This window comes from Drosophila suzukii (assembly GCF_043229965.1).
Source record: "Drosophila suzukii chromosome 2 unlocalized genomic scaffold, CBGP_Dsuzu_IsoJpt1.0 scf_2c, whole genome shotgun sequence".
NCBI classification, from domain to species: domain Eukaryota; kingdom Metazoa; phylum Arthropoda; class Insecta; order Diptera; family Drosophilidae; genus Drosophila; species Drosophila suzukii.
The window spans coordinates 31,734,958-31,749,170 of record NW_027255896.1 but is presented as its reverse complement, the minus strand read 5'-3'; the positions used below and the strand labels follow the sequence as shown (position 1 = coordinate 31,749,170).

Below are 14,213 nucleotides of genomic sequence, written 5' to 3'. Positions count from 1 at the left end.
TCGGCTTGTATCTTCCCAGATGAACCCTTATCAGTTTTACATGTAATGCAGCTATCGACAAACTTCCTAACATATTTATTCATCTTAGCAAACCAATAATATTGGTAAGTTTTGTCAAGAGTCTTTTTTCATCCCAATTGCATGATGGACTCGTGCACTTGATTTGTTACTGACCATCGAAATGCATGGGGCACTACTGGCAAACAACGGGTTCTTCCATTTCTCTGGACTTTACGAAACAAGACATAAGTCTGTGCAACATCATCTGTCAACTCTTTAGAGTTAAGTTTGTTAATGATATCAGTAATTTTAGAATCCTGGCGCTGTTCAGCAGCAAGCCAGTCACTTGAGATTTCTGCCAAGTTTACACGCTTTTCAGGAACTAAAGACTTTTTAACTTTTGTGGCTTCCTGAATGTGATTTCTCGATAAAAAATCCACATGCGCCATGCGCTTTCCTTCTCTATATTCGATTTTGAAATCAAACGACTGCAGATACGCCCACCAACGATGCACTCTTGGTGTCAGATCAATCTTTGTCCGCGATGATTTAAGAGAATTACAGTCAGTATACACTACAAACGTACGACCAACTAAATAACGACGGAACTGTTTAACGGATTCTACCACTGCCAAGGTTTCTAATTCGTATGAATGGTATCTAGACTCTGCAGGGGAAGTAGTTTTACTAAAATACTCTGTTACATGAGGACTACCATTGAGTCGATGCATTAACATTGCACCATAACCGTAAGAGCTTGCATCTGTGTGTAACTCTATTGGATGTTGTGGATCAAAAATAACAAGTACAGGCTCATTTATAAGGATAGCAATAATATTTTTTCTAATATCTTCCAACTCGTTATTCCAATTAAACACACTTTTACTCGAAGTTAAAGAATATATCGGTTTCATAATCTGTGAGAACCGAGGCACGAATTTTCGAAAATAAGACGCTAATCCTATAAACTGTCTTACGCTACGAACTGTTTGCGGTGGTGGCAAGGAATTTAACGCAAGAATTTTTCGCGGATTAGGCCTTAACTCTCCAGCTCGTACCTCATACCCCAAGTATTGTACAGTAGTTTTTAAGAATCCACATTTTGCTATGTTAAAAGAGAATCCCGCTGCAGTCAATACATCCAACACAATCCTCAATCTTTCCATACCTAATTCTATGGTAGATGACACCACCATTGTGTCGTCCATATAGACTATTACATAAGAATATGCAAGATTTCCCAATGCGTTTATAATGGCTCGCTGGAAAACAGACGGGGGGTTCTTGAGGCCAAATGGCATTGTCAGATACTCCTAGTGCCCATCAGGTTTAACAAACGCGGTATAATCAACAGAATCGGGATGAATGGGTATCTGATGGTATCCACTAGCCATATCCAGACAAGTAAAATATTTTGCACTCGCCAGTCTAGCAATCTGGTCATTGATAAGTGGTAAGGGATATCTGTCAGAAACAGTATTGCTGTTCAGTTCACGATAGTCAACGTAAAGTCGATCGGATCCGTTCTTCATTTTAACCAAGAGTATAGGGCTAGCATAGGGAGAGCAACTAGGTCGAATAATGTTACAGTTTAAGAATTCTGTTATCCTTTCACGTACAATTTCTTTTTCATTTGGACTCAGACGATATGGACGCCGCTGCACAGTTTTGTTTGAACCAATTAATCTAATAGTCATTTCACCAGTATTAACCTTTGTGCAAGGGATTCCATCAATAAATGCAGCTGAATAGTCTTTGAGTAATTTAATTAAGTTTTCCTTGTCATTACCAATCATTTCAGCATCAACATTAAGTAACAAAGCAGATGGCTCAGATACTTTACAGACGTTTACAGATTTAGACTTAACAAATTCAAATTTATCAGGTGTCAAGATGATTTCGTATCCTTGACTAAGGATTTCCCTACCAATTACAATATCATTTGTGAGATGCTTATCTGTATGACATGAAACAGTATTTCTACAATATTTCCATTAATAATGCATTTAGATAGTTTTTGTAGCTTACTGGAAATGCCAGCGTCGCCAATACCTCGTATTATGACAATATTATTAATAAGTTTGCCATCAAATTTATCGGCAACACTACTTCGCATAAGCGAGCATTCTGCTCCAGAGTCAAAGCGAATAGGAAAGATCTCACCCTGGTGTGTCATAACTCCTTTTGGCTCAGCCACAAAACATTGGTTACATTTCTTCTCAGTAACTGCTCCATATTTAGCTGCATTGTTCGTGCACCGATTCGCAAGATGCCCAAGTTGTCCACACCGGTAACAGGTCACATTCTGCAAGTCACGATGCTGCTTATTCTCCGATCCAGACCGCTTCAATTTACACTCCGCCATTTTAAGTCCTGGTTTCTTGCATAAGTGGCATACGATTTTGGCTCGCTTGCAGTAGCCGCTATTACCATCAGTACTTCCAGCACTCCGCTTTTTGTCAAATGTAAATGCTCTCAGTTCCATCTGGAGTTGACTTCTAGTTTGTACATTTGACGAAAACACCATACGCTGCAAACGGTTGTCAAAATTGGCCATATGCGCAAGTACCGTGGATACAGCTATTTCCTCGGCGTTCATATTGCGCCATTTTGTGGTCAATGACGTCACCATACGGCTTGCGTACACTGCAGGGCACTCGTTGTGGGCTGGACGGCTGTTCAGCAGATTCAGGAACATAGCTGCCGGCGTTTCCTTAACCTCGAAACGCTGTATAAATAGTTCTTTAAACAGCTCCCAATTAATGCCGGGATAGCAGATCTGTGCAAGCCACGCTGAAGCACTGCCCTGCATGCAACTACTCAACATCATGATAAGTGCGCTGCCATCAATCTGCTGTTCGTCAATAATAATGCTTGCCGTTGCACACCATTGAGTCGCATCGGCTTCAGTTAAATCTGGGTTAAATTTTGGCAAAACCAATTGATTTTGTGGACGCACAGACGCTTGCATAGCTTTACACATTTCAGTTCCATAATAGTACGCCACTGATCTTCAGAAAATGCAGGAGTTGGCACCGATCCCACTTCTGATGTCGGGTTATGGATTTGATTTTCCATATTTTGCGCAGATTATATACGGCGAATATCCTTGAGCACACCACAGTCGATTTGAGAATGCGCGCCAGCCTTTTTGCATACCGAAAAAGTCCTCCCGAAAATGCTGCAACGAGCATACTTGTGTCTCTGTCTCTCGCAGTGGCTCAAGGATACACGCACAACAATCGTAGTGCGCATCTCTCTCTCAAACCTCTAACCTCTCACAACTTTCTTTCTCATGTTCGCATCGAACTATACTGACCACCTGGCGAATAGACGGAACAAAGCGTACTAACAAACAACCGTTAGAGTGCAGAGACGAGATTTGCCACTTGGTACACGCATTTGATTTAATGCTTTTACACTGACTACCATAATTTAAGATCCGACATATACTTTATGAAGTCGGAAACGTCTCCTTCACTGCGTTGCAAACTTCTGACTGAAATCATAATACCCTCTGCAAGGGTATAAAAACATTTAGGAAATGGCATTACAAATGTACATTTAAAAGGATTGTAAGTCCTTTCAATAAATAGACAAAAGATAAACTGTTCAGTGTAATACACCTGAATTCCTTGGTCTTCCCAGATATCATATCGTTTCACCAAGCAGGTGAGCTGAGTTCCGCGTATGAATAAGCGTAAGAGTATTTAAAAGTCTCCCATCAAAAAATGTTGTTTTGGTACTTAAGTGCCTGGCTGATGTAGTTGTAAAAAGTCAACCAAGATTGCCAATCCAGCGTGTTGTATACATACATCCCGCGGTTGCAAAATGCAGCAGGTGGATCTTCGTAATATGGGGCAGAGTCCTATAAAGTGCACGATGTTTACCTGCTTCCTCATATTGCAGATCGGACACACAGTGTCGCTGTCTGTCACGTTTGGGATAAAGATCAGTGGGATAATTTTTTATCCTGCCATGAAAACGGTGCGGATCTTCTCCAGTGAAAGCGTCAATAAAGTAGTTTCGTTTTGAACTGAGTCCTATACGTTTCTTCCATCTTTAATATAATATTTTTCGCCCATTGCTACCTTTGTGACCTGTCGCCAGACCGTAGGTCTCTGCAAGCGTATCCATTCTATGACCCATTGCTCTTGTTCCTGCATCAAATAATTGGCTAGAATTCGCTGCAGCCTATATTCGGACATGCTTAAAACTTTATGGATATACCTGAAATTCATTACAGCTGGAAAAATATGCAGCGCGGACAGTCCTGTTTCGAGATATAACATCTTACTCAGGGTAAGTGCCTTAATCGCCCATCCGACTATTTGAATAAATAAATAAAGACCTGATCTGGCTCTCTTACTGACGTTGAATACATGAATGACAACAAAAGGTTTAGTTGGAACCGAGCGGACAGAAAGGGTCCGATTCGTATGTTACGGTCTACTGAAAACCAGAGACTGAGAGCACGAACGAAAAAAAAGGGGTTGTTACTCAGACTCTGAGTGATTGATTTGCAATTTGTATGGTCTTTGTTAACAGACCGTAACCATTATAAGTTTTTTTTACAAAAAACTCAAGCTATAATTAATATATATGTTTTTAATTTTTTTTTGCTTAAAAATATCATTTTTATTAGTTTTATTAATCATAATAATCAAAAAAATTATAAGCAAAACGATTTTTGCATTTACTATTAATTTTGTTTGTAAAAATTTTTGGAATCAAAAAATTTTAGGTTCAAGACAAGAAAAAATGTTTAAAAAATTGATTTTTACAAAAATTTGTCATTTTTATTAAGTACTGAATGGGTTAAGAAAGCCCAATAAGCTTCTGCTTTTGGGAGGCTCACAACTTCAGTCTATTGTTTATAACATGACAGGAGCGATGGCTCATTATATTCAAGAGGAGCGTAACGATGTCTCCACCCCATTGGTGGATAAATTAAATGCATATTTTTCGCCGATACGCAATTCGGTATTTGAGCGACATTTGTACCGTGGCATGATTCCTCGGGATGGAGAATGTTTCACCGAGTTTCTTATAAGATTGCGTCAGCAGGTAAGGAAGTGTAATTTTGGTACTTCCAAAACAGAAATAGAAGAGATCTGTCTCAAGGATAAACTAATTGATTCTTGGGCACCGGCTGAGTTGAAGAAAAAGTTGCTGCCAACTGAATAGTCCTTGGATGGAGTCATATCTGTTTGTCTAATTGAGGAACAGGTGAGCAAGCACACGTAATCAATGTCATCAACGTCATCGAATGGATGCTCAGGCTCTATGGTCAATAAAATTGCATCGCGCACGGCTAAGTGGAACAACCCCAACGTGGAGTGCCGAAATTATCATTATTCAAATAGTTTGCTTTGTCCAGCGAAAAATAAGAATTGTATCATATGTTTCAAAGTCAGGCACTTTGCTACGGGATGTCGGACTACTGTAAAGAGATCAGGCGGAAATCATCGAGGAGACACAAAGCGGCGCTATGAAGATGAGGCACCGGTCCGAGCAGTGAGTGGCGGTCAACAATTTCACAATCCCTGTTTCCGAGTTGCGAATTAATGTGACATGGGCGAAGTTATTTCTTGCCGAGCTGGTGGTTTTCCAATTACCGTAGTCATCGATTCCGGATCCAAGTATAACTTATTGAGTCAGGATGATTCGAACTATCTACAAGAAAAAGGCGCATCCATATTAAATCTGCGAACTGAGTCGACAAATTAATTTCGGGCATATGCTGCGGATCAGTTGTTACAGATTTCATGTGTGTTTGAAGCACCAATTGCAGTTATTGCAACCTTTTATGTAATAAAAAAAGGGTAGGTAATCGCTGCTTGGTCGGGAAACAGCCATAAAACTCAACGTGTTGAGTCTGGGCATAGCTATAGAGTCGAAAAGTTGGAAACTTTTCCAAAGTGGAATACTGTATCTATTAGTCTGTCAATTGGTCCACATGCTAGACCCGTGAAGCAACCAATGCGACGCATCCCAGTCGCCATTGAGGACAAGGTAAAAGAAGATCTAGAATTGGCTTTATCTCAAGATATCATAGAGCCAGTACATAAACCGAGTGATCGGATTTCTCCAATAGTTATCGCATTCAAAGGTGATGGGAATATAAGGCAGTGTATTGATATGCGCCAAGCAAATAAAGCAATCCAACGGGAAAATTACTGTAGTATGTTCACATATCGAATGCACACTAATATAAGTACAAACACATTGTAGCTTTTGACCACAGCGCGACCGCTATGTCTCCAAGTGAACATAGTACCTCTCTCTCCCGCGGCGACCCTCCGTCAGCCTTCCATATATATACTCAATTATACATAAGCATAGCTGAGCGATCGTTAGCTATATGCGCCAATGTAATATAATTAAAGAGCATTCAATAAAAGAATTTGAGCGAGCGATTAAGTCTGATCCTTGCTACCAGAACTACAAATGGATGACTTAGAGATTACCTTTTATATAGCGACCGTGGCATTGAGCTTGGAAGATCTATAAAGAACTACACAAAAAAAAAAAATCTGGACACAGTTACAACAAAAAAAGATCTGAGTGAGTTGAGTGATGTGACGGGAAAGAAACGCGGCGTGCAAAAACAAAAAGTTAAAGCAAGGAATAGCGCATCCGAAATGGTTACTCTATGCAAAAATTCAAGCACACGCATGGTCGACGGTTCAAAAGATACAAGCTGGGCTCAATTTTTTTGATAGAAGTCAAAAAAATTCCTAACACGTCTACTCACTCAAAAGAAACTAAGACCACATTGGAACAAACAATTAATAAACCACCTACCCAAAAAAAACCTTCCCTAAATGAAAAAGAGGTAACCCAGCGACTTCAGAGGACCCCTGGAATCATAATTTTGTTAATGCACCTGTGCCAGCATTGGTGCCCTAATAGTGAAGTCACTAGACTAGTAGCAGCCTGTGCAGCCAGCACCAGTGCCCTAACAGTGAAGTCAATGGAGAAGTAGCATGCAGCCAGCACCGGCCCCGTTCAGCGAGCCAAGCCGGACTACGGAACAGTGATCCGACAGCGCTTCCAAGAGCGCACAGCTATAATTCTTTTTTATATATATATCTTTGCATAGAGATATCACCTGCATGCAATTTATAATTAATACAAATTGTACAGACCAGGCAGTTTCTAGCTGCGGGTCTAAATATTTTTTTACCCAGGTAGGGATACATGTAAAACTTTTTACATATATATCTCCAGAAAATTAAAAATAAAATTAACTATAAATGGCTATTGCAACAAAAACTAATAAGAAAAAAAAAGAGAGGAGGTCAGAAAAACTTCCTAAATCTAAAGATAGAGGAATTATATAGGCAGCTATATGCTGAAAAAACCACCCCAGTACACTGGGAGGAAAACGTAAAAATTAAGAAAGTACTAGAGAATACGTATAGAGAGTTAGATGAGTAAAAAAAAAGAAAGAAAGAATTTAATATGAATATAAACAAACAGTAACGCAATATCAAAAACAGAATTTAAATACATTACAGAAATAATACCCAAAATGGGTTTAATTGACACTAAAACAGTGGACTGCACTGCTAACGTAATTAATAAAATCGAATCAAAAACTATTGATACCGAAATAACAACATATTATTGTCAATAATTGTTTTCATTATGAGTGCATACATTTTGTATAAAGCCTATATGTACCACAATAGGTGTGTAACAAAAAGGGTCATAAACAGAAGTCAGGATAACGATCTGGATAAGATCTAAATTAATAAAGCACAAACAATTGTTATAAAAATATGTTTTGAAATAAAAATAAAATACAATATATGTATATGTACACAGTGACATATCAAAAAGAGAAAATTAAATGTTGTCTAAGAAAATGTCCCTTTTGAAAAATAAATAAAAATTATTAAAAACTAAAAATGAATATACAAGACTGCGTTAGAAATACTATTGACAATGAACCAAATTTTAAGAATAGAGTATTAGCCATAGTTAAAAACAGAGCAGAGCCTTTATTAATTTCAGATTTTGAACATGAATACATGAATAGGTACAACCTAGATTTTTCTCGCTTATACATTGCAACTGCACGCCAAAAGCAATAATACTGTTCACCGTAAGAAACAGTAAAGTATTCTCGGAAATATGCCAAAAATCATGCACAATTAATACACAAAAGAAAAAAATTTTAGTATGGAATGGGAGCAATTAACTCTCCATATACGAGAATTAAAGAACACCTTTGATAAGTCTTACAAATGTATAGACCAAAAAAGGCCAATACATAAAGACACCATTATGAAACATGCAAAGACTCTTGTAGATTCTTTCAATACGGCAAGAACCCTAGTACATGAAAACAGGGAAGCAATAAAATTATCAAAGTTATTGATCAAGTTACGTACAAACCTAATAACTGTCAAAGATAGGTATAATTTTAATTTATCGATACCGCCAATTTTAAATACCCCTTTGACAATAGAAAAAGAAATATAACCTAACGCAAACTGAAGATTCCGATTCGAGCGAAATAAAAGAAAAAGATCTGCATGATCAATTCTTGCAGTTATAACAGTAACAGAAGCAGAAGAAGAAGAAGATATAGAATCAGATACAAGCGTGCCAGACATAAAAGACAACATAATGGCAGATCCAGCAGTCCAATGGGCATATATAAAAGATATCTCGAATGCCATCCCGGAATTTAATGGGCAAAAGATACACCTTCAAAGATTTATAACAGCTTTGAAGTTGGTTATCTTGACTAAAGGCACATTCGAAGATTTGGCTGTAGAAATCATTAAATCAAAAATTATATGATCTACACTATTCAAAGTACAGATTGAATTAACAATAAATTCAATAATAAAAAAATAGCAAGACACTATAGTCGGCAAAACATCCGACGTAGTCAAAGCCAAAATGACGAAAAGAAGCCAGAAAGGCTAGACAGCCGAGAAATTTACAACAGAAATAGACAACTTACAAAAGCTCCTTGAAGCTTCGTACATTGACGAAGGCCTACTAGCCGAACACGCTGACAAATTCAGCACAAAGGAAGTTATCACCACAATGGTTGAACATTGTGAGCATGGCCGCCTAAAAGCAATTTTAGAGGCAAGCAACTTCTCAACTTCGGCCAAAGAGTTAGTGGGACAGCTCGGAGGGCGCCAAGCTGAAGGCTACCGAACGGGTCGCAGGTTGCGAATAGCGAGTGCCCTGGTTCTCCAGGGCAGCTACGAATAAGCGTGGAAGTAGAACACGGCCCGGCTACCGCCAAGTCCCCAACATTAAGCGTAAATAAGTATCCCCGGACAGTCAGCGGGTATCTGCGCCGTAGCAGTACCGACGTCGCGCTTGTGCTGCCGCCTCCGACAAATAGCTCATACTCACCCCCTACTCACACGTTCCCTACCCACACAAAACACTCATCTCACCCCGGGCTGGACTAAGGTGACACTCGTACCGTGCCGAGAGTCAATCTGGCTGGGAGCCCGAGTTATCGGGCTCAAACGGTGAGCTCAGGCAAGTGGCGACCGCCTGTTCTAAGTCAGCCTTACCCGGCTAGAGCGAATCTCTGCCCGGGTGAACCTGTCTCTTCTCTGCAGCTCGTGGGATTTAAGTAAGGAGAAATTTAACAACAAAAAAAGCAACAACAACACCAAACAAGAGACCGACACTCTTAAAAAGTCGGAAGTCGCAAGCAGCGACGATAAGACGAGAAAGAACACTGCTCCGAAAGCCCAAGTCCACGTGACTTCAACCCCCGCCAAGGCCAGCGAACAACGCAGCCGTGTAAGCCCAATACACCAAAAAGACCAGCCCAAGTCTCCCACCAGCGTAGGAGTGGCTAACCAGCTACTCCAACCTGAGGGGAGCGCCAAAGCCGGTCTTGTGGCGAGCACCAGGGCAAAGGAGTTCAAGAGGGCACCACCTAACCAGGCTGGCCACCAACCCCATAAGTAAGGATCGAACGTCGATATTGGATTACCAAAAAATCCAAGAAGACATAGCCTGGGCAAAGGCGGTAATCCCAGCCTTCGACATCGCTATGACCACCAGCCCAGCAACCAGCGAGAGGTCGATGGAAACCGCGCAAGAAGGCCAAGATACCAACTGCGGCACATGGTCGAGATCCTTTGCGGAAGTAGTAAAGAATTGGAAGATCATTGGCGTCATCGACCAGAGCGATGAAGGCGGAAGAATCCCTAGGAACCAATGGGGTCTGGTTAGACAGGCCCTTGCGTTAGTGGCCTTAAAAGTGCTAGACGAGAACCCAGGTCCGCACAGATGAATGGTGGTACCACAGCAAGGTAAAGTTGATCGCCTGTGAAGACGAGAGATCGGCAGCACTTTACAAGGCTGCCATCACTAAGGTCGGCGAGGTCTACCCCGGGTCCAAGCTGGCAGATTGCGAGGCTGCAGACATCCCGTCTCGACCGAGAGCGAGGGTGTTTCTGCCGTCGGAACCCTCGGAGCCAGGGGCTATCCTCAGCCTGCTGACCAGTTTCAACCCGAAGCTTCCGACAGATGGTTGAAAGGTGGTTAAGGTGGAGAAAACCGAGCGCGTCACCATGAACGTGGTAATCCTCCTGAACCAGTCCTGCTTGGAACCCATCGCAGCGGAACAGAACCGGCTGAATTACGGGCTCGACAAGGTGCAACTTCGCATCTACGACACGGACAAGCTAGCGGCAGACAACCGGCTCCCTGTGCAGCATCCGCTGCCCTCCTTATCCGCCTGGCAACAGGCAATATAGACGTAGTCCTCATTTGACAGCCATGGATTGTTGGTAACAACATCTGTGGCTTATCAACCCCCCTATACAAGCTGTTCTACACCAAGGGCAAGGGTAAAACCAGAACCTACATTCTTACAAAGACACACATTAACGCTTATCCTATTCCACAGTTTAGCGAAGGCGACCTCACCACGGTCAGACTGGAGCTAAACGAACACACTCATCACACCATAGCATCATTCTATCTGGCTCACGACTTTGTCGGGCCACTACCAAACACCACAACACAACAACTCAGAATTAGAAAACCTAGTTAATACTTTCACTGACATCTGCGGTAAGGCTCAAAAAAAGGGGCTTGCAGAACAGTCAAAGCAAATCACAAACCGCCATGGTGAAATACAACCCTGGTGAACCTTAAAAGAGAGTATAGAACTTACTTCAATAGAGCTAAATACAACAATAGCGAAACTTCCTGGAACTTAAACCATACGAAGCTAAGCCTATACAAAAAGGAAATAAGAATATTAAAGCGAAGAGCAGGGGCTAATTTCTGTAGGAGCATAGAATTTACTGCGGAAGCATCCATTCAGAAGAATTTTTGCAAAATCTCCAGCAATATTGGCTACCTAAAAACCAATGCTGACAGCAGGCCGGAAAACAGTCAGGAAACCCTTGAACTCCTGTAAGACAGACGCCCACTTCCCTAAAAACACCCAAGTAGTGCAAGATAGAGCTGTAAAAACATCGATAGTAATATCGATAGTGGCTGGGCTGCGCGATACCTCGATTTTTTTCCACCATCGATGTATCGCGTTTATTTAACATCACTAGTTGCAGAAGCGTGGTTCCAGAAAAAACGAAAAATTTATGAAAAGTGAAAAATGGGCAAGTTTTTGGCAACAAGAACAGGTATATCAATATAATTCATTAGTGTACGTATATGTGTTTTGTTTAATAGATGACAACAACAACGACGTCAGTACAACGACTAAGCCAAAGAAACCATTGGTGTTCTGTTAAATACTCCGAAGTCGGAGCAGATGTTAAATGCAGATAAAATAGACCTGCTGACGTCAGTCAGCTTTTAAAAATTTTTGACGATGCTACGCATTATGTCTCTGGCGATACAAAGGTGACAATTTCTTTATTAATACTGGTGGCGTGCGGATTGTACTTAAACCTAGAAAAAATTACAACCAAATTGCAAACCACAGAAGGACTTGAAGTCTGTGAATTATTAAAGAAAGGAGTTGAAGCTCGATTGTTTCAGTTCGAGAAAAGGACGGTAACTACGATTGCCACTATGTTGGATCCGAGATTTAAGAAGGAGGCCTTTAGAAGTCCTTTCAACGCCGCGGAGGCCATGAAGGCGTTAGAGGATGAGCTAACAATTACAAATAGAGGTCGACGGATTGTCCCTAATTGGGTACGTTCAAGAAAAATGTCAAACTAAAATCAAAAACAAGAGGGTGGACTCAATCTTGGCACTTAGGCAGTACACAGAGAAGCCTAACTCTATGCAGTCTCTGGATCCTCTTACGTATTGGAAGGTAATTAATAAAAACAATATTTTTCAAATTATATAAAATGTTTAAAAATTATATATGTATGTATCCGTTTTCTTATCTACAGACTCATTTCTTGGAATACCCAAGCTTGGCTGAAGTCGTCAAGCGGTACCTCTGCATCCCGGCTTCATCTACCGAATCGGAGAGTAGAGCCGGTCAAATTATATCGGATAGACGAACTTATTTGAAGCCAAAGCATTTAAACACGCTCCTTATGCTTAACAAAAATCAGTGGCTGCTGAATTAAATTTTTTGTGGATTATCTAAACTTGGTTTTTTATTTTTTATCAAACGATTTCTTTGTTTAATTCGTAATCAACAACAATTCCCGAGGAACGGATGATCTCTCTTTTGTTAATCTCATTATATTCATTACAATCTCAAGTAGTTCTTAACTTTATTTAATTTATAATCAACTATATCAATATCATGTAATTCCCGAGGAACGGTTGATCTCTCTTTTGTTAATTTCATTATAATCATTATTATCTTAACTGGTTCTTAACTTTAATTTATAATCATGTTTTCGCTTATAATTATAATCAATAAAAAAAACATGTTTATGAAATGTGCTTGGTTTTTCATTAATAGTTTTAATGTTCTCGATTTTAGCATCAGAAGGCAAACGATAATGGCTTATAACGACTTTTTAAAGCATACGAGAATTTTTAAGTTTTCTAACTTATGAATAAAAAAAAATGTAAGTAATTATTAGAATCAAAATCTTTTAAATTTTTAACCTATTTGTTTTTATGTGTGTTTAATACCTCGCAATTAAAAAATTGAAAGCAAATAGGCTTAAAATACAAAATAAAAAATTAAATAATAGTTCGATTGATCCTATCGAAAATATCGATGGTTTGGACTATCACTATCGAAAACATCGAGTAGAGGCACTATCGATGTTTTTACAGCTCTAGTGCAGGACCTCTACATAGAGAAGAACCTTGACGACCAGAGCATAGACAACATCTCGAACCCTGACCGCATTAAGTGATCTATTAACTCCTTTAAGCCCGCCGGCCCGGACGGGTTCTTCCCGGCCCAGCTACAACGGACACTAGATATTTCCCTACCCTGGCTGACAGCCATCTTCCACGGCTGCCTTGCTATAAACCACATTCCAACAAGGTTTAATACCCAAAAACCGGCAAACCCTCCCACACCAACCCAAACGACTTCCGCCCGATAAGTCTCTCATCCTTCTTGTTGAAGACCATTGAAAGGATAATTGACACCCATATCAGGCTAACCATCAACCCAAGCGGACTCTCCGACGCACAGCACGCGTACCGTAAAGGCAGATCAACAAATACCGCCCTCCACTCTCTACTTTCTAGCAGCGTTTCTAGACATAGAAGGCGCCTTCAACAAAGTCACCCCAACGGCTATTACTGGCGCTATGACTGAACTGGGCACTGAGTGGCCCATAGTGGGACTCATACACACCATGCTTACCAGCAGAGTAGTGTACTCCACTGTGGGATCAGCCCACTCGATCAGGAATGTCAGCAGAGGAATTTCAGAAGGAAGGGTACTCTCACCTCTTTTATGGGTTATAGTGGTCAAAAAACTACTGTCACTTCTAGACGAAGCGGGCACTAACGTGGTAGCCAACGCGGATGACGTGGTTATCATACTGCAGGGTAAATTTCCTCAAACTCTTTGCAACCTGATGGAGATAGCCCTATACACCCTCTCTAGGTGGACAGCGGAATGTGGATTGGAAGTTAACCCAAAAAAGACAGAATTATATTTCTCCCGAACTGGACTTACAAATCTCATTCCGTCTACCAGACCAATGTAGTGTTTTCCAAGCGGAAGTCATGGCAATTCAGGAAGCCATGTCCCACCTGGACACATCAGAACATCACGACATAGACACTTTCATCTTTTCGGATAG

At 40.6% G+C, this 14,213-nt stretch overlaps 1 protein-coding gene across 1 annotated transcript in view; it reads right to left on the bottom strand.

The window, feature by feature from the left end:
- Cpr (Cytochrome P450 reductase) overlaps window positions 1-14,213 on the bottom strand; it is a 71,551-nt gene that overhangs the window by 42,332 nt on the left and 15,006 nt on the right. The gene's annotated exons all lie outside the window — the stretch shown is intronic.